Source organism: Gadus morhua, chromosome 14, assembly GCF_902167405.1.
Source record: "Gadus morhua chromosome 14, gadMor3.0, whole genome shotgun sequence".
Classification (NCBI taxonomy): Eukaryota; Metazoa; Chordata; class Actinopteri; order Gadiformes; family Gadidae; genus Gadus; species Gadus morhua.
In genome coordinates, this window is record NC_044061.1 from 16,241,619 (window position 1) to 16,267,455 (window position 25,837).

Genomic DNA, 25,837 nt, shown 5'->3' on the forward strand with positions numbered 1-25,837 from the left:
CGAATTATAAACATGCAAACTATGTTGAAAGTATAGACCGTCGCGATTCCCATTGAAACAATGGCGCTGTGTTTTTATTTTATTTTTTTTGGTTTTCGTTTACTTATTTTTCCGGTTATGATTTACTAACCGGTTACACGTGCACACCCTTAGTGCTAACGTGTCTTCACTCGAAAGGTGGAAACTTGCCGGTACTTCCTGTTTACATTGTTGGCTGTCAATGATTGGCTTGAAATTATATAAACGTCATTAAATGCGACACTGGTACAATTTACGCACTACTAGTAACGTTAAGACTTAAGTTATGGTGGTGCAACCAACATTTAGAACACCTTTTTAGGTTGAAACTAGCTACGTCGAGCGTAGGGTTAAGGCGAAATTTACACCCGAACTTATGATCGGCTTTACGTTCTGCTGGTGCAACCGACTGCTGGACTTTACAATTACAATGAGGGCATTTAGCAGACGCTTTTATCCAAAGCGACTTACATCGGTTAATGCATACATTGACACACCGACGGCAGAGTCAACCATGCAAGGCGACAGCCAGCTCATCAGGAGCAGTTAGGGTTAAATGTCTTGCTCAGGGACACATCAGCACTCAGCTAGGAGGAGCTGGGGATTGAACTAGCAACCTCAGAACAATACATTTTAAATGGAGGACCAGGCGAATCAGCTCTCAGTGCATGTGCATATATCAGTGATGATCCAAATTGAGCAGTTGTCACCTATCTTAAACCTAGGCTATTTGTTGACCTGGTGAACAAAGGTTTCAATTTGCAGAATGTAAAGATTGTCTCTAATGACGACATTTCTTAAAATATTCAGATTTCATGCTTTGGAGATAGCATCAATTAGGCATCCCCTTGATAAATGCTCAAATAAGATTTTATGTAGGCTAGTGGGAAATTCTTATTTATTGTGAATGTTATGCTATTATTATAGAATTTTGCATGAATGCTGAAGCGGGTTAAAATAGGCTAATGCAATAATGCAGGTTCCTCACGTTAAGCTGCTATGCATCATCATTGTAATACTTTGCAGTGTTTCCCCCCGAAAATGTCTTAGTCAAGGTGGTCAAGCAGCGGGGGGTTGGGTCTCCGTTTCAATTTCATTCAAAAAGCCTGACCATTGTTGTGACAGTATTACTGATGCATTATTGATCTATATTTTTTACACCTGATAGAAGTATGATTTCTTTCCCTCGAGAGTTTCCTACTTTGTTAATGCATAATTAAAAATATTATTATTATATTCTTAAAAAATATATACATTGGTAGTCAAGGCGGGGCCCTATTGTTGTTAAGGCGGCCGCCTTAACAACACAGTACTGGGGGAAACACTGTTTTGTTTCAAATGCATATGACTCAGGGATGTCAGTTTTCGTGCAAGGTCGGGCACATTATATTAATATTAATACAAGCGTTCCGGTGTGTGTGTGTGTGTGTGTGTGTGTGTGTGTGTGTGTGTGTGTGTGTGTGTGTGTGTGTGTGTGTGTGTGTGTGTGTGTGTGTGTGTGTGTGTGTGTGTGTGTGTGTGTGGTAACGATACGCGTATCAAACCGAAAATCGCGATACTCAAAGCCACGAACCTGTCTCGCGGTGTGAGAAGGCAGAAGCGCGATATGCCCTTTCTAACTCTTCGGTCAAATTGTCAGATTGAAATTTGCTAATAATTTGTCTAAATAATAGTCTGCTGACAGCGCCCCCTCCTATCGATGCCGTAAATATGTGACGAGATGCCCTCTCTGTGATCACAGCTCTCCGTGGCTACGGAGGATTGCATTTCTCCACAGCCGTCGAAGTCCTCATATGCGATATGAACGACATTTATCCAGAGTGGGCCAAGCGTGAAAAAAATTGCCTGTGTGATCCTGTCTCTATTGTTTTGTGTGATTTGACTGGCAGTTTGTCTGCTTATAGGTCGGAATGAATTGGCCACCGATTATTGACAGGAGGGGTACTTTATTCTACCGGACTCGCACTAGACACACGCGCTGATGGAAAAGGTTACTGGTATTACCGCCCTTTGCAACCACTGTCTTCTTGCACAATTTGCAGATTTACGGTAGTTTTCTGCTCGGTGTCTGTTTTAAAACCAAACCATGTAATGGAATTGGCATAGTACTTTTGTTTGTCTGCTTATAGGTCGGAATGAAGCGGCCACCGATTATTGACAGGATGGGTACTTTATTCTTTACGGTAGTTTTCTGCTCGGTGTCTGTTTTAAAACCAAACCATGTAATGGAATTGGCATAGGACTTTTGTTTGTCTGCTTATAGGTCGGAATGAAGCGGCCACCGATTATTGACAGGATGGGTACTTTATTCTACCGGACTCGCACTAGACACACGCGCTACCGCTCGCTCTCCTCGCTCGCCCACTCACTCGCTGACGTCACTCACACACGCATACGCACACTGCCATTCTCGCGTATACATATATGCTACTCGTAACACTATGCCTCGTTATTGCGACGTTCATGTTTTTCCTCATCTATTGAAAGTTAGGCTATTAAACATGTTGCATTCTATACGGCCTGATTATGTCATTATTTAAGCTACATAGCCTAATAATGCCGCTTTTCCACCGCACATGTAGCTCGACTCTTCACGACTCGACACGACTCGACACGGTAGCAGCGCGGGTCCTTTTCCACCGCAAATAGTACCTCCGGGACGTGGGTGGGGTCGGCTGCGTGAAAGGGCCGTGACGTATTTTTGTACGCGACGCAAACAACACCTACGTAACCCACACATGGACAGAACCCACATAACAACAATGGAGAACATCGATGCGATGGTATTCGTGTTCATATTATTAGCTGGCATGTTGAAGAAGTGGAATATGTTGGCTGCGGCGCTGCTATGGCTGTTACCAGCATGGTTGCCATGTCGCTCTCGTGACTTCGTCACACTCTCTGGCCAATCAGTGGCCGGCCGTCTGCCGACGTCACCTTTTAGCATCGGCTCAGCCGCTTGGAACCTAGAGCGAGGCGGTACTAGAAAAAGCAGCCACTTCAGGTACCAGATACCATGTTTTCGCGGTGGAAACGCAAGAAATGCGTGCTGAGTCGAGTCGTGTCGAGCTGGTACCATGCAGTGGAAAAGCGGCATAAGAAGCGCTAATAGGCTAAGGATATTTGAATAAACCAAACAAACAGTTAAAGGGGCCCTATTATGCCTACCAGCAAAAAGCATCCTCCAACTGCAATCTTTGGTTATTTCTTTATTAATTTAACTATACTTTAATAGTATTCTTTCGGTTCAAATCTGTTCAGTGTTCCAATTTATTTGTTATTAAATGTTACATTAAGATAATTGGTATTTAAGTGTTGTTTAAATAAAATGCTTTTTAAATTTAAAAGAATCGTGGGATGTATCGAACCGTGGGTCAAAAATCGTGATACAAACCGAATCGTGAATTTGTGTATCGTTACAGCCCTAGTGTGTGTGTGTGTGTGTGTGTGTGTGTGTGTCAATCCTTTTTACGTCATTCTCATTGTTGCCAGATTGGCCGGTTTCCCGCCCAATGCTACTTTTAATCACGTAAATGAGCGAGCATTGAGAGGGTGCATACAATTTGGGCTGGTAATAAAAGCGAGATTATCATAATTATTTTTTACAAACATCAATCAATACCAATGAACTTGAGGTTGACGTTCGATTTGACCCAGACCCAGTCAGTCAAACCTCCGCTTCAGTCGTAAGGATGATGTTTTAAGTCAAGCTGGCGTTGACTTTAGAAAGTTATCCGTATTCATTAAGTTCTTGTAAGAAAATTTCAAGTCGGAAGTTCTAAAAAAAATTTAAGCATTTTATGTATTTATGAAACTAGACTATTTGAGGGTTGTTTTATTTTTGTCTGGGTGTGTGTCGGGGAGAAAGAGCTATGCAGAGATGAACTAACGAAATAATATTTATATTTCAAAATCGCGTAGAAATACAATACACATTGGTCTAGAAATAATGCAAAATCTGGAGGTTTCTCTCCCTCGACCAACTCGAAATAGTTGTTAATAGCATACTTAATAGTATGGATTTCTTTATCCACTTGCTCCCGGCCCTCGCCATATAGTTTTGGCATCTCCATTTGAATGAAGTGCGGGCAGGCAACACGTACCCGGACCCAGTGTTTTGACTCTTGTGTCTTTAAAGCCCTTTCTATCGACAGTTTGAAAGGGAACCATGTCCTTATATAGGTAAACAGTGACAGCGTTTGATATGTTTCCTAAGCTGGCTTTCTTGTCGTAAGGACTGGCTTTGGAAAATGCCTGCGTAAGTGATGTCTGAGATGCAGAGACTTCCCGCTGATATTTGATGATGTGCCTGACATTTGCGGAGGACACATTCTTTGGTTTCTTCATATTCCAACACGTCATTTGTTTTTAAATGATGGAAAAGGTTACTGGTATTACCGCCCTTTGCAACCACTGTCTTCTTGCACAATTTGCAGATTTACGGTAGTTTTCTGCTCGGTGTCTGTTTTAAAACCAAACCATGTAATGGAATTGGCTTAGGACTTTTTCACTCACTGACCCTCTTCCTCGTGTACTGCGCTTTCAGCCATATCTCCATTTGTTATGCCGCTGCCGCCCTCTCGCGCATGTTGTAAAGTGCGTCGCTGATGACAACGCCTGAAGATTGTTCTTCCTGAGGATCCTTAGGAAATACAATCTCTGTTGGGCCTTTTTCAGAAGCGCCTTGGTGTTTATTGTCCAGGTCAGGTCCTGCTGAATGTGCATGCCCAGGAACCTGAAGTCCGAGACTCTCTCCACACTCTCCCCGTTCATATAGATGGGCTGAATGTCCGGCTTATTCCTCCTAAAATCAATGATCAGATCTTTGAGGTGTTGAGGATGAGGTTGTTCTGAGGTTGTTAGGCGAGAATCATTTCACTCCCTCAAGGTTAGTGCTGCCATGGATCACAGATGATCCATGATCCGTACGGATCAACCCTCACGGTTTGGAACGCACGTGATCCGTGGATTGGCTGATCGTAACGCCTTTGCTTTCGGTTTGAACATGAACTCAACTTTCTCTGCAGCATTTTAGGATGCAGGCGCAATAGTCCCTTCACGAGCTCTCATTCCACACCGTACGAGACACATGCTAAAGTAGCGTGAAGCTGTCTCTGCATCTCAGACATCGCTTCCGCATCGCTTCTTTCTGACAAAGAAAGCCAGCGGTAGAACAAGATAACAAACGTCATCACTGTTTACCTGTGTAACTTGGACATAGTTCCCTTCCAAAATGTTGATTGAACAGGGTTTACTTAGATGCCAAAACTATACGGCAAGGTCCGCGAGCAATTGGAGAAAGAAATCCTGGTATTTGGTTTGTTTGGGTCTCTGGTGCTCCCACACACATACAAACTTTGAAAAAAGTCTGTACGTGATTTCTTGACTGAGATATGCATTTCTGAAAATACCCCGCCTACAGTTACCAAACGAGCGAGTCACTTTCGGCGCCCTCTCCTTCGTAGGAAGGGGGCATATTTGAATATTACCTCCCACTTCCCCACCCCCCTCCAATAAGAACATAGCAAAGATTTTGTGGACCAGCGGACAAGCGCTGGGTGGAGATGGTCGCACATTTCAGAATCAGGTATATTCCATACAAAAATAGATGTCCAATTTGTCAGTTTGCCGTGTGACTGCCTGGCAGGGAGTCCGGCGGTGCTGTCGGACTGTCGCCGAAGCTCTGGCGGCAGTCCGGCAGCTTCGGCGGAAGTCCGGCAGCTCCTGCGGGGGGAACTCGGCGGTAGTCCGGCAGCTCAGCTCCGGGTGTACAATCCCTTTCTCCTCCATGTTGAGGTTCAATATGAACTTCATAGAGTCAAGTTCCTTTCACCCAATTCTTCTCAACCATGGCCGAGATAACCCCCACAACGAGTCTATACTTGTTGTGGAAGTACCTTGTTTGCTCGATAGACTAGACTCTGTACTACATTCAACAATTATTTGTTAAACACAAAATGGCAAATAATAATAATATATCATTAATAAATAAGCAGCTTTTCAAAATAACACCTTGAACAGTGAATTGGGCAGTGAATTTAATTAATTTGTGTCCTTGGTTTTAAAAAGAACAATTCAAGGTCCCTTTGGTAATTTAACATGGAGGAAGGCGTGTGTTGCTTAGGCTACCACCTAAGCTGTAAGATGATATGGGAAACCCTGCCATCATTTAGTTTCTTCCAGGCCCAGAATGCTCTTTAAATTGAGAAAGGTCGTCCTACCTGAGACTTTGACTTTGGTCTCCTTAGCAAAGGAGTATGTTGTTTCTAAACATGGGTCTCTCTATGCCTTTCTCTACCTTCCAATGTGTTCTGGCCCCTCCTGTTATTCAGCTTGGACTACTTTCTTCAAGAACACGACACTCATGATAGTTTGTTTACACAGTGTGAAAATGTCAGAACTTCCTGTAATCAGATGCCATCGTAGAACACAGAAAAACAACTGCAAACGGCACAGGTATCAGCCTGCTTGGCTGATAATCTAGTTTAGTTCAGGTTTAGCATGAAATCTTGGCTGTTGTTCCATATGGATCTTAGTGGCACATTGGTTCTAGTTTTGAGCTAAACTTTGGTTGTTGTTATTGTAGAGCCCTATGATTCCGTAAAACGTGGAATATTGTAGAATTTGCAAGAAATTCAATAGTTTTCAATAAAGATAATCAAAATTCGGCCCGACTTGTGGTAACCTAATTATTTAATAATTGCATAATTTCAACCGTAAAAATATGTGTGAGGACAACTTAGTCTAAACCCCATGTGAAGAACAAGGTAATACTCTGTTACCAGAACATGCCTCCTCATGGGACCATTTCTACTAGTGCAAACTTTTTGACTGTGTGCTAATCCTTTCCCATGAAACATTGCAAACAGGGAGAGGGTGCCCGAAATTAAAGAATTCTCCGGCAATCGTACGCGTGAGGGCACACTCACACTAGGCACAGTTGCCCTGTACCGTACTCAAGTGTGATTGATGATGATTGATTGATTATGCACGCCTTCTGATCATGTGAGAGAAGGTGCTGCAGTCGTATTAAACAAAGACATTGAAAGATGGTAGGATCTACGAGAGGGACGAAGAGGAACTGTCCTTACGAGGATTTTGTCTTGTTATTCTTATATAATTGTTATTCTTATTTTATTTGGCATGTTGTAAATCCAATTGAAAGGAGGGTTGTTTACGTTTGGTTGTAGTCTTTTTGCTCGGTTCTATCCCTACTGTCGAGGAAGAACCGAGCGAAAAGACTGCAACCAAACGTAAACGGCGCAGTAATATCAACAAGTCTTCCAACAGAAATCAATGGGACTTACAAAATGCCAACTCAAACACAACAGAAACTGTATTTCGCTACGATACTTGATTTGAAACATCAACGAACACCACTTAGAATTCGGTGAGTTGCATATTTCTGAAAACGAACGATTAGGGTTGTTTTAAGGACAGATTTGTGAATGCCTGTAGCCAGCCATTCTAAAGCAGGCAGAGGCGATTCTAAATTAGCCAAATACCAGAGACGGGACCAACGGTTTTATTTGCCTAATCATTACATAATTAGCCCACTTGAAACTTGTGTGGCCCACTGGCCCATATATGGGTGCGTATTATGCGCTATTCTTCAATTTTTATACATAATGAAGGCTTGCGGTTTATCCACGATGTGGCCTATGTGCGGGAAATTACGGTACTCCTGTTCTACGGTAGATTGTTGTAAACATCGTCATTGCTGAGCTGTCCACATGCAAACTTATATTCCAAAGAACGAGCTATCGTGGTGAAATACAGCAATGCTGGCAGCAGCTGTCTGCTGCTCCATCTCGCTCACCAGGTGCATCGTTAGAACTGGGCATTCAAGGCTAGAGCCCTGGATCTTATGGGAATAGCCCCGGATTTCTGTGCCGTCAAAAAATAAATAATGATGAAAATATCCCCGTAGATTATACTTCTTTGTGGTTGCATTACCAGCAGCCACAGCTGTAACACTAACTGCGTTTCTTTCCCCCTGATTTTACGCAAATTTTGAAGTATCGTATCAGTAAACGGTGATGGAAACACCAAAATTCACATGAATATCCTGTAATTCGCAAAAAAGTTTATCTGCTTGCTTGAGGTGGTTTTTGAGAAATGCAAAACAGAGTAAATGCGCAAAATGGGAGATGGAAGCACACTTTTCGAAACAGCATTGATGTAGTGAACATTGAACACACAGGACTGACGTCCTTCAGATTTCCGCATAACGACCGGCTATAGCAACCCTGACGACATCAACTTGTAGCGTCAATAGATATATACATTTTTAAGCGTTTGTATACATAGATATCCTATATCATATATATATCTATATCTATACCTATATAGGATGTCTATGTTTGCATATCCTTTAATTATACCGTGTCCATTAATCCCTGATATATGGACACCTACTAATTAATTCCAGTCATATTGTCTGTTCAGCCTTCAAAACGAGAGCTGGTACATTGTGAAAAATTGATTAAACTGTAATCAGAAAACGCGGTTATATGCTATAGACCCTGGAGTACAGCGTTCACGCTAGACTTTTTCTTGGGCGGACAAATGTCTGACTATTCCAGAATATCGGACATTTGGAATATCTTCCGGACGTTATTCACTAATAAATAAATAATCACCAAAAGTCCACATTTAAACGACACAAACTTAAGTTACTTCAATAATTGCAATTCTTGCAGGCTACTTTCGGCGCAACTTCATGGCAGATATGCGCATCAGCCTCGTCACCTTTTCCTCAGCTAGGCGATTTCTGATGGATGTTTTAATCACACACGGGGACACGGGGATTGTACTGGCGATTTTGGCCAGCTTTGCCCAGTCGAGAAAGATTTGTGCGTTCACACCAAATGCGATGGGGCGACAATATCCCATACAAAGTGAACGTAGAGACATGTATCGGGCGTATTTTTTGTGAGAGAAAACCGGCGACAAGTTTTGATTTGCTGCGCCACACTTTTGCCGTGCACAGGCGAGCGCGTTCACGAGGATTTGTGCCGCGACAAATTCGCTCGAGTTGAAATATTTCAACTTTGACACGAATTTCGCGTGATGACAGCCAATCAGCGTTCAACAGCGTGGCCACTGAGTGACATGTGTATGCATGTGCGGGTGCACTGCTCGTGTTCATGAATGCACGTTCGTGTTTGCCTACCTGGTGAGCTCGGCCAGGAACCGCTACTGGTCTTCATATGCTGCTGATTAATTCATACATAAATGCAAACTTCTTTCTTGTTTTTCTCGGACATGTGGGCCGTTTACATTTTATTATACCGGCCATGCGTGCGTGCAATCGGCCAATATCCGGCTATAGCCGGCTAAAGTGAACACTGCTGGAGTATCTGTGGTATAAAGGCTGGGGCGAATTTCGAATTCTAAAAATGTACAATGTATCCTTTAAATACGTCCATGGAATAGATGGCCAATGTGAATAATAGATACGTGTGGACCGCTGGGCATATTTAGAATAATTTGTTGCAAAATGTTGCAAATTCAACAGAATTCTTTCCTCTCTATGCATAGCGCATCTCGTCGACATTGCTGTTTCGTGCTGCTAGCTTTTTAGTGAGATCATAGTGTTGAAGGACGGTAATAAAATATCTTTGGTAAGATGGATATAAGAAGAGAGACCCGCAGTGAATTCAACCCTGTCCACTTGACATCGGGTAGGTGCATGACAGTCGTACCGTAAAACTTCAATAGCCCGGGCTTTTATTTGTTTCAATCACTGAACTTTCGAATAAAACTCTTGCTCAGCAAAGATGGGAAATACTATCAAATGTATTATTTAAACCAGTATGAATATTAGTAACCGTAGGCTGCCAGGCAATCGAATAACGCACGCACGCATGCACGCACGCACGCATGCACGCACGCACGCACGCACGCACGCATATTTTCTAATGTCTAATTTTGGCTGCTGGTGTAGGTGTTTCACTTTCCTATCCTTAACGTTAACATTAACCTACTCAGTAGGCCTGCCCGGACGTGAGTCAGACATGACGATTGGTCGTTCCTTTCCTTCTCAAACTACGTTACAATTGCATATTTCATCTGCCCGATTTTCACATTTTCCCCCCCAACCCCCCTTTTAAAAGGACTAACTTCTTGGCTACAGACCCGAATGTTTTCAATTGCTAGCGACGCTCCTATAGCTCACTATTACCACAAATCATAAAACACAGAATTCAGACAAAAAGAAACAGAAAAAGATTATATGAAATCAAAATATTAAAAATTAAATAAACGTATTTCATAGGACTCCATTATTGGTAGCTTGGTTGTGGTTCAACTTCAAAGACCTACCTTGGACGTCATTTTCAAATGATACTCGGTTGTAATTCTCAGCTGAAACTTGATTGTAGCATTCAGCTAAATGTAAATTGTAGTTCTTGGCACCTTGGTTGTAGGTCATAAACGCACTTTGGTCGTAATTTTTATCTTATTACTTGGTTGTAATTTTGCGTTGAATAATTGTTGTTATAATTATAATGATCACCTCCTATGCTGTGTGTGTGTGTGTGTGTGTCTCGGCCTATACGACAGTTTTTAGCTAAGCGTTTGTTGTAGTTTTTTTTAGCTAAGCCTTTGTTATAATTCTAATGATCTATGCTGCTGTGCGTGTGTGTCTCGGCCAATACGACAATTCAACATGACGTCACAATACGTTCTTCCGGGTGGTGAAATGACGTATTCCGCAGAGGCCTGGCTCTTTGCATTAAAGATATCTGGCATGCCGGTTAGCTTGTCAGACAGGATCCATAATGGCTGCCTGCGTGGACCCGGGATGCTTAAGGCTTAGCTGGTAATGGATGTTGATTTGTACTGAACTTCCAGGTCGCAGCTCTCCTGTGTAGTGAGCTGTGGTGTTTCATCTAGGGACAATTTATCAAACTAGGATGTTGAAATATTCATAATGAACTACTGATTGTATTTCCATATTGACCAAAACACTTGTGATTCTTGTTGTGATTCTGTAACGGTACATGAAGAACCGAATCGGTGCCGACGTCACGGTTCGGTGCATGAGTTTACACGGAGAATAGACAGTATACAATTCAATAAAAGTGGCGTGTAAATTGATTAATGTAATGCGGAACTAATGTTAGATACGAGAGTTCTTCAGGGACAACTAAACTGCAGCCCTGATTGACGCCTAGGTAGCCGAGCGTGTTATGGCGCATAACACGTCGGTTCTCTGACGTCTCTGGTCTTACCATAACGAGACTCGTAGTAGGGGTTATCTCACCCATGGTTGAGAAGGAATTGGGGGGGAAAGGAACGTTGGCTTTGATTCCCTGAGGTACATGAACCTTGACATGGAGGAGAAAGGGATGTTTCCCGCGATTGTCTCCCGCCGGAAACCGCTGCCCGCTTCCCGCTGCCCTTTTCTGAGGCTTTGTTTACAAGTTACGGATGGAGTCTGGAGATGATGTGGGGGGTACTTATTGTATACTGTTTATATCTTGGATTACACAGTTCAGGCTCTTGCAGATAGCTCAGGTGAGAGACTGTATGACACTAGGTGGTACAACCTGAGACATGCAAAATAAGAAATAATTGCCTTCTGCATTTTTGTTTTTTCTTTTACCTTCATTGTACCGAACTCATACCAAACCGTGATGTATGAACCGAACCGGGACTTCAGTGTACCGTTACACCCCTAATGTGTACATTAGCCAGTTCTACATTTAGTTCTCTTTATCAACTGTTCCAGTTAGGGCTGGGCGATATGACGATATCATACCGTGGACGATATGAAAGTGTCTACCGGGAGAGATTTGGCCATATCGTTTATACCGAGAGAGAAAGAAAAAAAGACAAAAAATGTTTACAAGATGTTTGCACTATATGACACTGCAGTTAATGACAGATTGTTCGCTACTTACTCCTCTGTAAGCATGGAAATTCAAGTTCAAAATAAAAGAAAAAACTGATCAAATGTGAAGTATGGTTATTTTAAGCCATTTATTATTTTAATTTACTTCCAAAATACCATATCGTGATATATATTCATATCGTGATATAAGATTTTGTCCATATCGCCCAGCCCTAGTTCCAGTCTATCATCATCAGACCCACTCTCTTCTCGTACTTGTTAAAGGAGTACACTAACACAGTTTCGCTGTCTCCCTCTGAAGCTCGCTCTTTTCCTGGCTTTTTTCCTGGCTTTCTCTGACTGTAGCTCTCTCTGTACATCTCCCCCTCTCTGCAGCTCCCCTTCTCTGTCTCTTTAGCTCTCCATCTATCTTGCTTGTCCGCTCTTCCGCCCTCCTTCTGTCTCTCGCTTGCTCTTTCTAAGCCTGTTGGCTCTCTCACTAGGCATCTCTGCTCTCACGCTCGCTCCAACACTCACTGCCTCTTTCTGTTTCTTTCTCTCGCAGCCTCTCTCTCATACTCCCGGTCACATTCTGTTTCTCTTCCTGTATTTCGCTCCCTGTAATGTGTTCTAGAGATCAAAGAGGAGGCTTGGAGGAGTAGCTCTAAACCCCACTAATCCTGTCTCACAAACGCCAGCCTGTTCTTGGGGAGGATTCAGGCCTCTATCCCAGGTGACCACCGCTCCAAGTTGGCTTGTGGTTAGATAACGCACAATGCACATGGAGCTCCTAGCCCAATCAATAGCCTAGCCTAACCATGTCTATGTTAAGATGCAGCGTTGTCCGTACAGTCAATGATCATGACTTCTCAGTGTCAGGGAAGGGCATTGACCTTTGCCCATTTATGGATTGTGTCGTGTTATCCCTTGGTGCAGACCCCACAACTCATATTTGAAAGGGGGACAACACACATGAAGGTAATCCTGGTGTGGGCAGCTGTGTTGTTGATGGGTATTTGAGAATATGTGCAGCGCTTTGAGACTGTGATGGCGTGTCAGCAGTTTTGCTATCGCTTCTGGGGGGCATTGGAGAGCAAAGCAGCATGTTGCCTTGTCGCTCACTCCACGTGTGCTGACTGTTAAACATTTTGCAGCAGCTTGTCTGCCTCACACATCAACACACATGTATACACGGATCATTGTTCTAGTGGAAGAGATTTAAAGTATTTAAAACAGTCATTATTGCTACTGAAAGCTATTTACAGAGTTTTGTTAAATAAATGAATACAGGTCGTTGGTCTCCGGTGACTAAAGAGCCGTAAGCCTGTATCTTTGGTCTGGTCAGCCTTGTTGTTGTGTTTCTGAGGAAGTACTTGATAGTTGTGCGAAGGGTGCCAGGCTTTTCTGTCTACCTCAGCATATGTGCTGCAGCAATGCAGAATGGGTTGGTTGTCAACCAATCCGCACATAACAAAGGAGGTTCCGGTTTCCCGTCTCCTCGACTGTCTGGGTCTCCCATTAAACATCAACGGCAAGAAGAAGCATATTTCTGCTCTCTTTGTATCTCTAAAGGGCTAAAAGTTTACCGGTAGCGTTGTCCTGCACAATTGCCCTAAGGTCTGAAAGTTGTCAGGTAGCATTCTCCTGCCCAGCTGCCCTACCCTGCTCTTTAAGACTGTTGGCTCAAGGCTTCGCAAGCTGCTTCACAACAACGCTAATGCATACTGAATAACACTTTATTCATGATGGTCCAAATTGCAAGTTAGTTGATCCCTATTATTTCACTAGTATAATTCTTCACATCATTGTGGTTGACTTGTTGCTGATTGTGAGGAATACTGTATCAACGACCATAAGTTTTTGTTAATGTAACCATTCTTTGTTCTCTTACTGACTAGATGCAACGGTGAGCTGATGCTACATTTATATACTGACTCTGTGCAACGTGTACTTAGAGTTGATTAACTATCATTTGCCTTCTGCACAAAAAACTTTACTGACCGAACCACCTTTTTTAACAAAACAAATTTGTGTCGACTCTCGACCATCACACATATTCTCTTTTCGCTTTTTTAGGAACTTGTTTACAATGATTGTTCAAGTGTTGCATTCATAATCAAATGCCCATTAACAGACAAACAGCCGTAATCATTAACGGAAATATTATGCTTAACTTCCGGGCATCATAACAGCATAAATAAATTCAAACACAATTTTAATAAACATTTGAAATAGGGCAAAGCAGAGAAGCCAGTTGCGAAGACGAGAATTAAGGAAAAATTAAGGCTGCAGGCAGGAAGATGGCCGACTCGCAAAAAAACCCCTCACTCTGTCCCTCAAGGCCAACTGCACATCCAATGGGAGGAACACGTGACGCAAGTTATTATGCTTTGCCTTCTATATTGCAGGGGGATATTGTCCTTTGCTGTCAAGAAGCCCAATCAAACATACAATTATATTTCAAGCTCTGTCCTGCATTAGTGGTGGGTTTTTGTGGCCCATTCTAAACCCTGACACTGCTTTTTGGCACCATGACGTGGTACCAACCTGGTAGGGGGCTGTCTCGCTCCTATTCCCGGCTCAGCTCTGCATCCCACTCGGATTAAGCCAATCCCACAATCCTGTGCACAATCCCCCCCCCCCCGCCCTCCAAACAGGGACAAACACGCCACTGTTCCTACCTACTTAGCAGCCACTGGAGGTCTGTCTTTAATCCAGCATGCCCACCTGCCAGACTTCATCTCCCTGGCCTCTACACTCAGATGGTGCTGGGTCTGAGGGTCAAGTTAATATCATACAGCCTTTGGTCACCTAGACCTGGTAGAGCTTCAACCAGCTTCACATACCCAACAGGTCATAGGTCCTATTGAAACTAAAACTACAGCGCATGCTCATAGTAAAGACTCTCTGTTCAGTTGATGACAGGGAGCTTGTACCATTATTTGTACCATGTTCCGATCAGACAAGTTTTGATGCAACTACGATCTATAGTTTAACTATGATGTAAATATATACTTGTATGGCAATGGTAACGATGTCAGGACTCAAATTGAAAATAAAAGGAGCAAAACCATGTATTGAACTGGGCGGTATATCGATAATTGAAATATATTGATATTTTTTCAGGCAAGGTATGAAACGTGACGCTATCATCAACATCAATATAGTTAATTTGCGTTGAAAGTACAGCGCATTTGCCCCAAATCAGCCGTTTTGAGCCGCGCCTGCCGCCTGCTATTTCCTCACTCTGCTTATCTCTCTCCGTCCCTCTCTGCCTCCGGCTCACAGTGTTGCCAGATTGTGTAAAATGTCCCGCCAAATCTGGCAACACTGACTGCAGGGTGCTGGTGCCAGGGTTGCCAGATTAACCCATACTTTCCGCCCAATCTGGAAATGCTTCTCACAAACAATGCCCGGTCCCGCTCTTCTACTCACGCCACTTTTTAAAATCCGCCTCAGCGTGAAAGATGGAGTCCGTCAAACGCATATAACTTTAAAATGTTTGCTACCCTGGCCTACACTAGTGCTGCACGATATGGTGAAAAAGTCATATTGCGATTATTGTGGACAATATTGCGATTGCGATATAATAAACAAATGGTGTCATGAGTCTACTTGCTTGGTTATCTAGGAAAATGCACACAGATTACTGCTAATTTTAAAATGTTTATTTTTCAACTCAAACATACAAACTTAAACTAGCATAAAAAATACAAATCTAAAAAACGTGTACAGTACTGTTTTCAAAATAACAATATTTTACAAAATTAAATAAATAATAATAAAAAAATCATTTTTCAGGCATTCAGGCAAAGGCATTTCTGCAATGCAAACTTGTTCGTTTTTTAAGTTTTTTTTTCAATATTACAACTACGGTAAATAAAATTAATAGAATAAATAAAATACATTATTATTATTTTTTTTATCCTAGCCTGTTGCGGTTATACAATCGCAAAGGCTCGATAAGTCGTGCAGCACTAGCCTACACCCACATATAGGAATGAGTTTGCTTCAGCAACCCAGGTTAACGAGCACAGAGACGCAGGCAGGCTGGAAATGAAAGCACAGTGGGGTACCGATTTAGAATGACGAGTTGGAGCACGGCAACGGAAACTATGTTATTGTGTCAACAAATATCTATATTTCTTATACCAACATTCTGCTTGAGAATATCGATATGACTTTTGGTCCATATCACCCAGCCCTAACAAATATTAGCATTACAGGTTAGTAGGGCGTACACCTTCTTGTTGATTGGTCGATTGGTTGGCATGCTGTTGTGTTTTTTTTTTTTTTTTTTTTCATGATTTAGCTGCTATTGTGAAGCGTCTGCATTTGGAAAAGCCCTATATCAATTTCATGTATTATTGTTGTCCAACGTAATTCTCATTGGTTGGACAATCGCTGGTGTTGCATAAGGAGAAAAGCACAGCTTAATCGTTTATGTTCGTTTGGATATTTTTTTTCATGGGCTATACTGTGTAAAAAATAACATTGACTTTGAATACAAAATAATGTTCACATTTATTTTACATTTTGTGTTTTTTTAAATAATCGTTTGTTTTAATATACCATATTACTTGAACTCACTCAACCTATTTACTGACATTTACTTGGCTCCAAACTAATGGTGTTTTCCAGATGCCTTGTACACCATCCTTACGAGTTGCAAGTGAGGAAAATCTCCCAGCTTTCTGTGGCATTTCACAGAGGCACGCCCTCTTTCTGTCAGCCCCACTTGGAATTATCAGAGTATACAGAGTTCAGTGAGGAGACTCGACAACAAAAATGGCTGTGCCCATGAATATATTTACTTTCTTTGTATTTGTACCACGTTGGTCATTTTAATGTCGATTTTAAATGCTCTAACACCCTTGATTACATGCGTGCAAAATGCGGTGCGTGCAATGCAATGTAAAGTTGTGTTGCTTGTTTTCGAGCTGGTTTGCTAAAGAGGCTAATGTAGCTAACATTGACTAGCCAATGACACAATCACAAAGAAGAACGGGAATGCTATAAGTGCTATGAGACAGAAAATGACGTCACAAGTGCCACTCGTAAGGCTGGTTTACGAGGCATCTGGAACAAACCATGTCAACAAAGGTGTCGGTGTGGTAGTGTTTGGTTGAAAAGGGTTAGGGACAAAAATATAAAATGTTGACTTTGGTTACAGAAGTTTAAATATCACGATTCAACAAACAACATGCTACATCTTAAAAAAGTCAGGTTGTGTGCTCTAGGATAGTTGATCAACTTTCTTGTTTAATGCTTGATGGGCTTCGAGTGTGAACATATCAGAATTGGAACCATGGCACCCATAGCATTCGTGTGTTCTCTTTATACTGCATGATGCTGCCAGCTGCGGCACTTTGTGGCTTGTGTGGTGTGCGATCTGCTTTAAGTTGAAGCCCTGCCTTAACCGAAATCCACTGAGTTCCTCCACACAATATTTATATTTAGGTTACCAGGTAGAATGCATTCTGTCTTTGGTTGACTTTAGGGCTGTGCGATATGGACAAAATCTTCTCACGATATTGGTCATTTCATGTCGATAACGATATATCACGGTATAGTGCATTTTTGGTCAATTGTATGAAAAATTATTCTAGCCAGAATAACCACATACTCTATAATACTTTTTAAAAATCCTATCAACTAATTTCTTGGAAGGAGGGGGCATGTTTGGACCCATGGCAAATTTTACATGCACCGTAGCGTTATACTGAGAAGCCCAACACTCTCTCGGCTGCGATCATCAAAATAAACGGCTTTCCAGAACAAGCTTCAAATATCCGCATACTTGACTCAACCCGTTTAGCTAGTGGTTAGCTAGTGGCACTAGCTTTTTTTCTTTTGAAAGATTGCATTATTTGACTCTTGTACTGCCTCAGAAAGTTGCGGGACATTCGTTCTGTTTCAGACCGAATCCCTCCAAATTAGAGAAGTCCGATATTATCGGCCCACCGATATTATCGGCCCGATATTAGCATAAAAATGTAATATCGGTCGGTATCAGATTTTTTTTGCCTTAAAACCGATTTTTTTTTTTTTTTTTTTTTTATAGCTCAAATAAATGTTTTCAAAATTGTGCAGTACAGTGCACATTGTAATTGACTCATATTTGTGCATTTATTCAATTAAGGTTATTGAGTTTTAGTTAAAGAAACATACTGCTATGTTGCACATAGTTGTTCAGGTACAATGTTTTATCATTTGTGAAGTCAAGTTTGCCCTATTTGTTGTGGGCATTGTCAAGATTATCTCAGGGAGAGTGTAATCCAAACTGTTGTCTGAGACCATTAAAAAAATAAAAATAAACATGGCACTTTTCCCTTAAATTAAGTTGAAGTATTTTTCTTATTTTGCACAGACAATGTTAACATTTGGAAAGCCTTGTTACATTCAAGAATGCATCCAGTGGGGCATCACAATAACATTAAGCATGTTGTGTTAATTCCACAACAGGAGATATGTAATGTTACCTAAATTAGGTTTGAGGAAAAATAAATAACCCAAATATCGACATCGGTATCGGCTGATATCGGAATCGAAAATTTAGAGTTGGACAATATCGCATATCGGATATCGGCAAAAAAGCCAATATCGGACATCCCTACTCCAAATATGTAGTGTAGTAAAAATAAAGCAGGGTCAGAATGATGTAAAATACTGCCATTGCGGATAAGTAATAGAACGAAAGGTACGATACAGGGAAATGTGTATTGATAGACATTTTTTCTCACATCCCCGATATATATTGTCAAACCGCCCAGCCCTAATTGACTACAGCCCTACTGGTTAGAAGGCTTTACTTTTTCTGCAGCATTTGGATACGACATCCTTGACAGATGATCATGTGTTCCGGCCAGACCAGTATCTAACTGCTGTTCTGCCAACTTATGCTCCCTTCTCAGTTTTGCTACCAAGTGATTCTGCGGAAGCGCATGACGAGACTATTGCTCCCCGGTGTAGTAGTGGTGAAAATACACATAATGAACCCCTGAAATCTCCAATAACTAAGTTATAATACAGTATCAAAATTAGGGCTGTAACGATACACAAACTCACGATTCGGTTTGTATCACGATTTTTGACCCACGGTTCGTACATCCCACGATTTTTTGAAATTTAAAAAGCATTTTATTTAAACAACACTTATATACCAATTAACTTAATGTAACATTTAATAACAAATAATTTGGAACACTGAACAGATTTGAACAGAAAGAATACTATTAAAGTATAGCTAAATGAATAAAGAAATAACGTGTGGGAGGATGCTTTTTTCAACTGTTTGGTTGGTTTAGTCAAATATCCTTATTAGCACTACTTATTAGGCTATGTAGCTTAAATAATGACATAATCAGGCCGTATAGAATGCAACATGTTTAATAGCCTAACTTTCAATAGATGGAGAAAAACCTGAAGGTCATGAACGTCGCAAAAACGAGGCGTTACGAGTAGCATATGTGTGTGCGCCAGAATGGCAATGTGCGTATGCGTGTGTGAGTGACGTCAGCGAGTGAGTGGACGAGCGAGGAGAGCGAGCGGTAGCGCGTGTGTCTAGTGAAGAAGCGAACGAGTCCGGTAGAATACAGTACCCATCCTGTCAATAATCGGTGGCTGCTTCATTCCGACCTATAAGCAGACAAACTGCCAGTCAAATCACACAAAACACTAGAGACAGGATCACACAGGCCCCCTCTGGATAAATGTCGTTCATATCGCATATGAGCACTTCGACGGCTGTGGAGAAATACAATGTACATGGAGTGAGTAAAATAACGTTGTTCTGTCTTGGGAGCATCATTTGATAAGGGCAATTAGTCTACAGATTAAATACGCTACCAAACGCATACGGTAGTACTTTTTGATTGGCTAGTTGTATACATTGTTCTGCCAATGTATGCTCCCTTGTCAGAGTCTATCAAATCATGATACCCTCACAAATGGTGCTGCCTGATGTGTTTGGTAGTGTCGTCATGCTCATGCGCAGAACCACTATGTAGCAAAATCTGATACATTTGCAAAACACCAGGTACGTTTTGCAGCACATTTATATTCCTGAAGGGCCAAGATCTGCGACCATCCCATGCCTCTTCTAGTATAACATCTGTGAAATGTATTTCAATGGATATGTTATTAATGTCTGTGTGGTTCTGTCTCGTTTTCCAGGATTCCCTGGACTACTAAAGCAGCAGCAGTCGTTTACTTTCACTGGATTTTAGTCCGACTCATTCTCCCTCAGCCATGGAATCGGTATGTCCCTCTGCTGTATACAGCAACTTCTATCTCTTCCCTCTCGCACGTGCAGAGCAGCGGCTGTGTTCAACCCTCAATGCTGGAATGTTTAGAGCAGGAGCATGCCTGTCCTCGCCCTGGCTGGGTTTGTCAGGGGCTTTGTGTGTGGGATTGTTTATGCACACACACTTTTGATCTCTCTGTCTACTATTGTAAGTTCAAAAAGTAGTTGTAATTCGCATTTAGGGCTGGCACTACCACGTGCCAGCAGGGAGTCTATTAATTAGGTTTGAACAGACTTTTCAGCGGTCACTCCAATGAACTGGGCACAGGCAGTTTTCAGCTGTAAGTCAGCTTTACAATCAACCCGTTCTTTTTCATCAGGATGATCTGGGACTTAAATTTAGAAAACAGCAGCTCTTCTTAAGCTATATAACAAGCAGTGTTAATTTGATCATCATTTCCGAATCCTCAATGCTTATGTTTGCCGTTGTCTGGCACTGAAGCGCTGCGGGAGGGGGGCCCGCTCTGCCGGCTACACACCTCGAGGCACAGGCTGCGTTTGTTGGATACTTTGTGTTGTGTTTTTATTTATTTTTAACTAATTAAAGGTTGTAACAGCGATGTTGAGTGACGTCACTTATGGTATTTGAAGCGAGATCCCAAACAAACAACTAGCTCGGCCCTCCCTTCCATATTTTATGCATCCATGAACGCTGCGCGAAACCCCACAAAACCCACCCCTTGTCGGTGATTGGTCTTGGAATATTATTTATTTTGGTTTTGAGTGTTTGGTAGCACCATTTGTTTTTGTATACGAACTCGGAGCATAGGCTGCATACAGAGATGTGTTTTTTTGACGGCCTGCTTATGGAGTGGCAGCTAGGCGGATCGTGAGAAAAGATCAGACAAATCTGATAAATTATGTTTCGGCCTAGAATCGCTGACCCAACCTTTAACATTTAACTATTTAACGTTCTGTCCACAAGTGGGCATTCTAACTATAATTTTTTTTCTTGAAAAGTAAATTATAGGCAGAAATGGAGATTATATTAACGCTACCTTTCGACTGCGTTAATATAATTAGCCGCTTGTACGTGGTGATGGAGAGCACTGACTCATCACTTCGTTGAGTATATTGTCGGTAACAGCCTATTTATGTATCTCAGCAGACAATGCTCTTACTGCATCCATAGTCGTAAACAACAATCACAGACCTCATCTTAAACGGAAATTTAAAATGAACTTAAACACACGGTTTCCCCCTCGCGGTATTCCACCAAAATAATAATTGTGTTTAAAATTAACATTTATTGATATTGTCAACATTTTTATTGGGGTTTACCGTTACACAGCGTTAACCGTCACATCCCTAAACACAACAGTTTAATTTAGTATACCAACTTTTGACAAAAGAATGATTGCCAACTTCAGTTTAGAGTAATGTAATTTTATTTTCAAATGTTAGTAGGACCAGAAGAGAAGGGCAGGATTTCCTTACGTTAGCTGACCCAATCTTGAGAGAAAACAAAGACCTGTTTCAAAATGTATTTCATCATTTGAATAGTATACATTTTTTACATTTTGATTCCCCGAAATTCGTTCCAACAGCCATAATACACAGCCATTTGTATTATGTTTCCAGCTTTTCATTGCATTAACTAGGAACTAGGATGACTTGCGCTGCACCGACTTGTCTGCACTCTTGAGCCGAGGTAAAAGGCTCCCCCTTTCTTGTAAGGCCAACTCCTGACACAGCAGGGCTAATGGTTGACTCCAGGAGCACTCTCCTTGTCCAACTAGATTATGACATCTTCTTAGGAGACAGGCATGGCTTTCACCTTTTTCCTAGTGTCGGCCAGACTAAAATGCAGATGACAATGTATCTGCCGAAGGCTAATATTGCTATTATTTAGCATTTGAATGCTGAATTGAGATTGAAATACCTACCTCAAGAACTAATATTTGTGACCTTTAATTATTTTTTATGACAGTCACCACACTGCTCACAAGTTGTGAATCTCTGGTGTTATTATAGCACAATGGCTAATAATATAAAAATGGGAGCCGACAAATCAACCCGAGATTATTGTGATATTTTCATGGGAGCCGATGCCGCGACTGTCGTTTCGGAATCATCACTGGCCTGAGACTTGCACCACCCTAACCCCTCCATCCCCCTACCCCCGGCCAAAGTAGTGTCTGCTTGTTTGTGTGCAAGGGCGATCTGCTTACCGTCAGTAGGAAGCAGGAAAACTGATCACAAAGCCTCATAGATCTCCGGCATTAGTAGGCCCCGCCCTCTCCACACCTTCCCACCCAGCCCTCCCCGACTAATGTGATGCCAGTCACATGTATTACTGGAAGCAACCAAGTAAATCACCATCATATTTTAAGCGTTCTAACTCCTCCACTTCACCCCTTGGTTACCAGACACAGACTGAGGTGGCCTACAAGCTAGCACTCTCCCTGATTCTCTCTTCTTGCGTGTGTGGGGTTATTAATGTGTGTATTCTTTAATGGTGTGTGTGTGTGTGTGTGTGTGTGTGTGTGTGTGTGTGTGTGTGTTTGATTAAAGGCTCTGCCCTCTCCTCACAACCCTCTTATGTAGAGCTGTGTTGAAAAAGTCGATTTTCCGATGCTTAATCGATTCGCATATTAATGACCGGTTATCGATTCGTACGTCCAAAGATCGATTTTTTTAATTAAAATAAAAAAAATATATATATATTTTTTTTAATTTTATAAGTTACAAATTTATATTTTATATATTCATGGGATTCCCCTGAACACTTAGGGTGCTGCATATTCTTGAAAACAAATCTTGAGTGTGGTTTTAGAACAGATTTGAACATGCTCATATAGACGCCATTCAGTGCTTTTACAGTTTAAAATGTTCTGTTCTTATGTTCGCACTTTAAAGAAAATTGCTCAACGTTTACATTTTATACTTCCAGTTTCAGTACTTCTCAGTTTATTAAGTGTGAGCCGTTTTAAAATAAAAATGCTTTTGGTAGCAACCGCTTTTGGGTGAATTCTTAATTATTTTCAGGCATAATAATAATGCACTGGTTAGTGTCCCAGTAGGAATCCACTGTTGCAGATATAGTCACCTCAATGATGTCCTCCATTTATTGTCCTGAATTCTCTTTCTTGAAGCCCTTAACTTCAAATTGACCCTTAACGTTTTCATCAGTCTTCCAGCCATCAGTAACTACCAATACTTGTAAGATTTGCTGTTTAATATTGATATAATACTAGTTTTAATATGTTGCTTCTCTACACAGTCATGAAGTGAAGGAAACGGTTCAAATACATTTTTCATTTTTAATAACATTAACCCCCGGATCGAATCGAAATCAGATCGAATCGGAAATCAGATCAAAATCGGATCGAATCGGATGGAATCTGAGAAAATCGGGAAAAAATCGATTCTGAAACTTAAAAATCGTAATCGAATCGATTCTTGAAATTTGAATCGAAACCCAGCTCTACTCTTATTTTCCTCTTTTTCTCAATCTTCATCTCGCCTCACTTCCAACCTCAGTCTCTATTTTCTCTCTTGCTCTCTGCCTCTATCTCTGGTATTATTAGTATGTGTGGCAGTAGTCCTTCTGTGCACGCAGGGCCCGACAGTCATATTACATAACTCCCAGATATCAGGCTCCTCCTGCACCAGGCCGGAGAGACTACTCCACTATAGGCTTCTTTATTTGCCCAACCTTTCCACTTCCTCCCCTCCGTCCCTCCCCTCCTTCTCCGACAGTGCAGTCCTTGCAGAAGATAGAGGGAGTCTGTTTGAGGGAACAGTCGAGCCTCTGTGGAGGGGAGACAGGCTCCTCTTAGCTGGCCACCACTGGCCCGGCTTACATCTCCAGACCTGGAATGTGAGGTCTTCCATGTGCCGGGGTGAGGCTAGAGAGGGGGTGCTGGGGGAGGAACTAGGAGGGTTCTGTGCACTTTCTCTCTCTGTGTGTGGGTGAGTTTGTGGGTGGGTGGCTCATCTGGCTGGTGATTGTTCAATGTCTTTGTTTTATTTTTCCCCATAGGTGCATGGCTTGTTTTGTTTTTTAATGCGCCCTACTAAGTGCAATACCCCACCACGCATACACTCGTGCTCTTACACACAGGTTGGTTACACTGAGGCAAGAGATGTGTCATGTTACACTAAATAAGGAAGAGTTGCTTGTCAGAGCAGAGAACAAGAATGTTCTCCAATAGGATGCTGTGTGTTCTTAGCAGAGAGAACTCGTCTCTTGTCTTGAACTTTTACTTTTTTCGGCTTTTTTGGACTGAAACATATCTGTTCGATGTGGACCAGCCAAATGGTGATGGTGAAATTCAAACATGGGGTCTTTCAAAGTAGGGCCGCAGTGAATATCCTTGTAGCTTCCACATTCAAAACTTATGCAAAAGCTTAAGCAGCGCAGCATGTTTGTGTTACATAAAATAAAACATACCCGCTTGTCTACTCTGGGATCAGTAACTGTGTTATTCGCTGTTTCAGCAGTGGCTGTCAATGGGGAAAAAAGGAAAGGGGCTTTCTTAGCTAACAGCTAATTGGACTGACAAATTGTTCCATCCACCACAAACCGGAAGATATTATGAAGTCTATTTCTGGGCTTCAAATTCCTGGCTAACTCTTGCTTTCTGTTTCAATGTTAGCCCCATCTTAATTCTGTTCGTCTTGATCTTAATTGCCCTGCCTCTGTCTTTTTTGTCCATCTTTCTCTATTTTTTTTTCTCCCTTCTTCTTTTGTGGTTAAGTCCGTCCCCTCAACCTTTGCATCTGACTCCTTCTTCTCTCTGTTTCAGTGTCTCTGAATATCTCTCTCATTGTAAAGCCTTTATTAGGCAGGAGGGGTTAGAGGTTGAGTCTGTCAGACACGTCTGTGCACGAAAATATGTACTCACTACTCGTTGGAATCCAGTCCTACAACACTATCTGTGCCTAACTCGTTATAACTCTTGCATTGAATTGCTGTAAACTGGCAGTGGTTCTTATTTTCCCCTGCCAAGCTGTTTCTTCTAGCTTCATCAGTGCCTACAAGAACTGCTTTGTGCATATGTTTAAATATGGATATGCTTACAAATATATGTTTACATTTAAAAGTGCATCTTGCAACAGATTTATTGCAAATTATTTAGCAGTTTATCACCAAAGGTCTCAAAAGGCTGCTAGTTTCCATTTATAAATCAGACTATCCATTCTTGTTATATTGCGTTATGCCATGAACACTTTGGAAAACCCAATGTATTTGTTTATATCTTGTGCAGTGGCAGATGTTGGTTGGTAATGGCAGCACGCTAGCAGTCAATGGTAGTGCTGATTGTGGCGACTAGTAGTCCCGGCCTGTGTGTCTGGCTTGTTTACCTGAAAGGGACCTGGCCGGCTCCAGCACTCTGCTCCGTCTATGTTATGTCAGCAGCCAGCCAAGTTCACATCAGAGAGGCGTTTCTCTGTGTTTAGAACTGGTGTCTAATTTTAGAGCTGCTAGGCACTGGTCTAAGCTTGGGAGGCTGAGATAAGACCTGTCCCCTCTCTTTCCTCCTGTGCTGTGAACACGTCTACCTTCTGCACCAGCGCTGCTAGGCATGGCTTTCAGTCTGTCAATTGGCTTAACAAAAAGACTCGGGTATCAGAGTGCATTTCACATGGTGAATATAAATGCATATGGGTCTGGTGTAAAGTTATAAATATAAATAATATAAGGGATGCACCGATTCCACCTTTTCTTA

General features: G+C 41.8%; 1 protein-coding gene across 2 annotated transcripts in view; it reads left to right on the forward strand.

Annotated features, from left to right (window-relative positions):
- Positions 1-25,837, forward strand: part of ankrd11 (ankyrin repeat domain 11) — a 136,947-nt gene that overhangs the window by 28,353 nt on the left and 82,757 nt on the right. For both annotated transcript variants that reach the window (XM_030377805.1, XM_030377806.1), the window contains exon 2: positions 20,033-20,116. The gene's annotated coding sequence lies outside the window, so the exon portion shown is untranslated. The remainder of the gene's footprint in view (positions 1-20,032; positions 20,117-25,837) is intronic.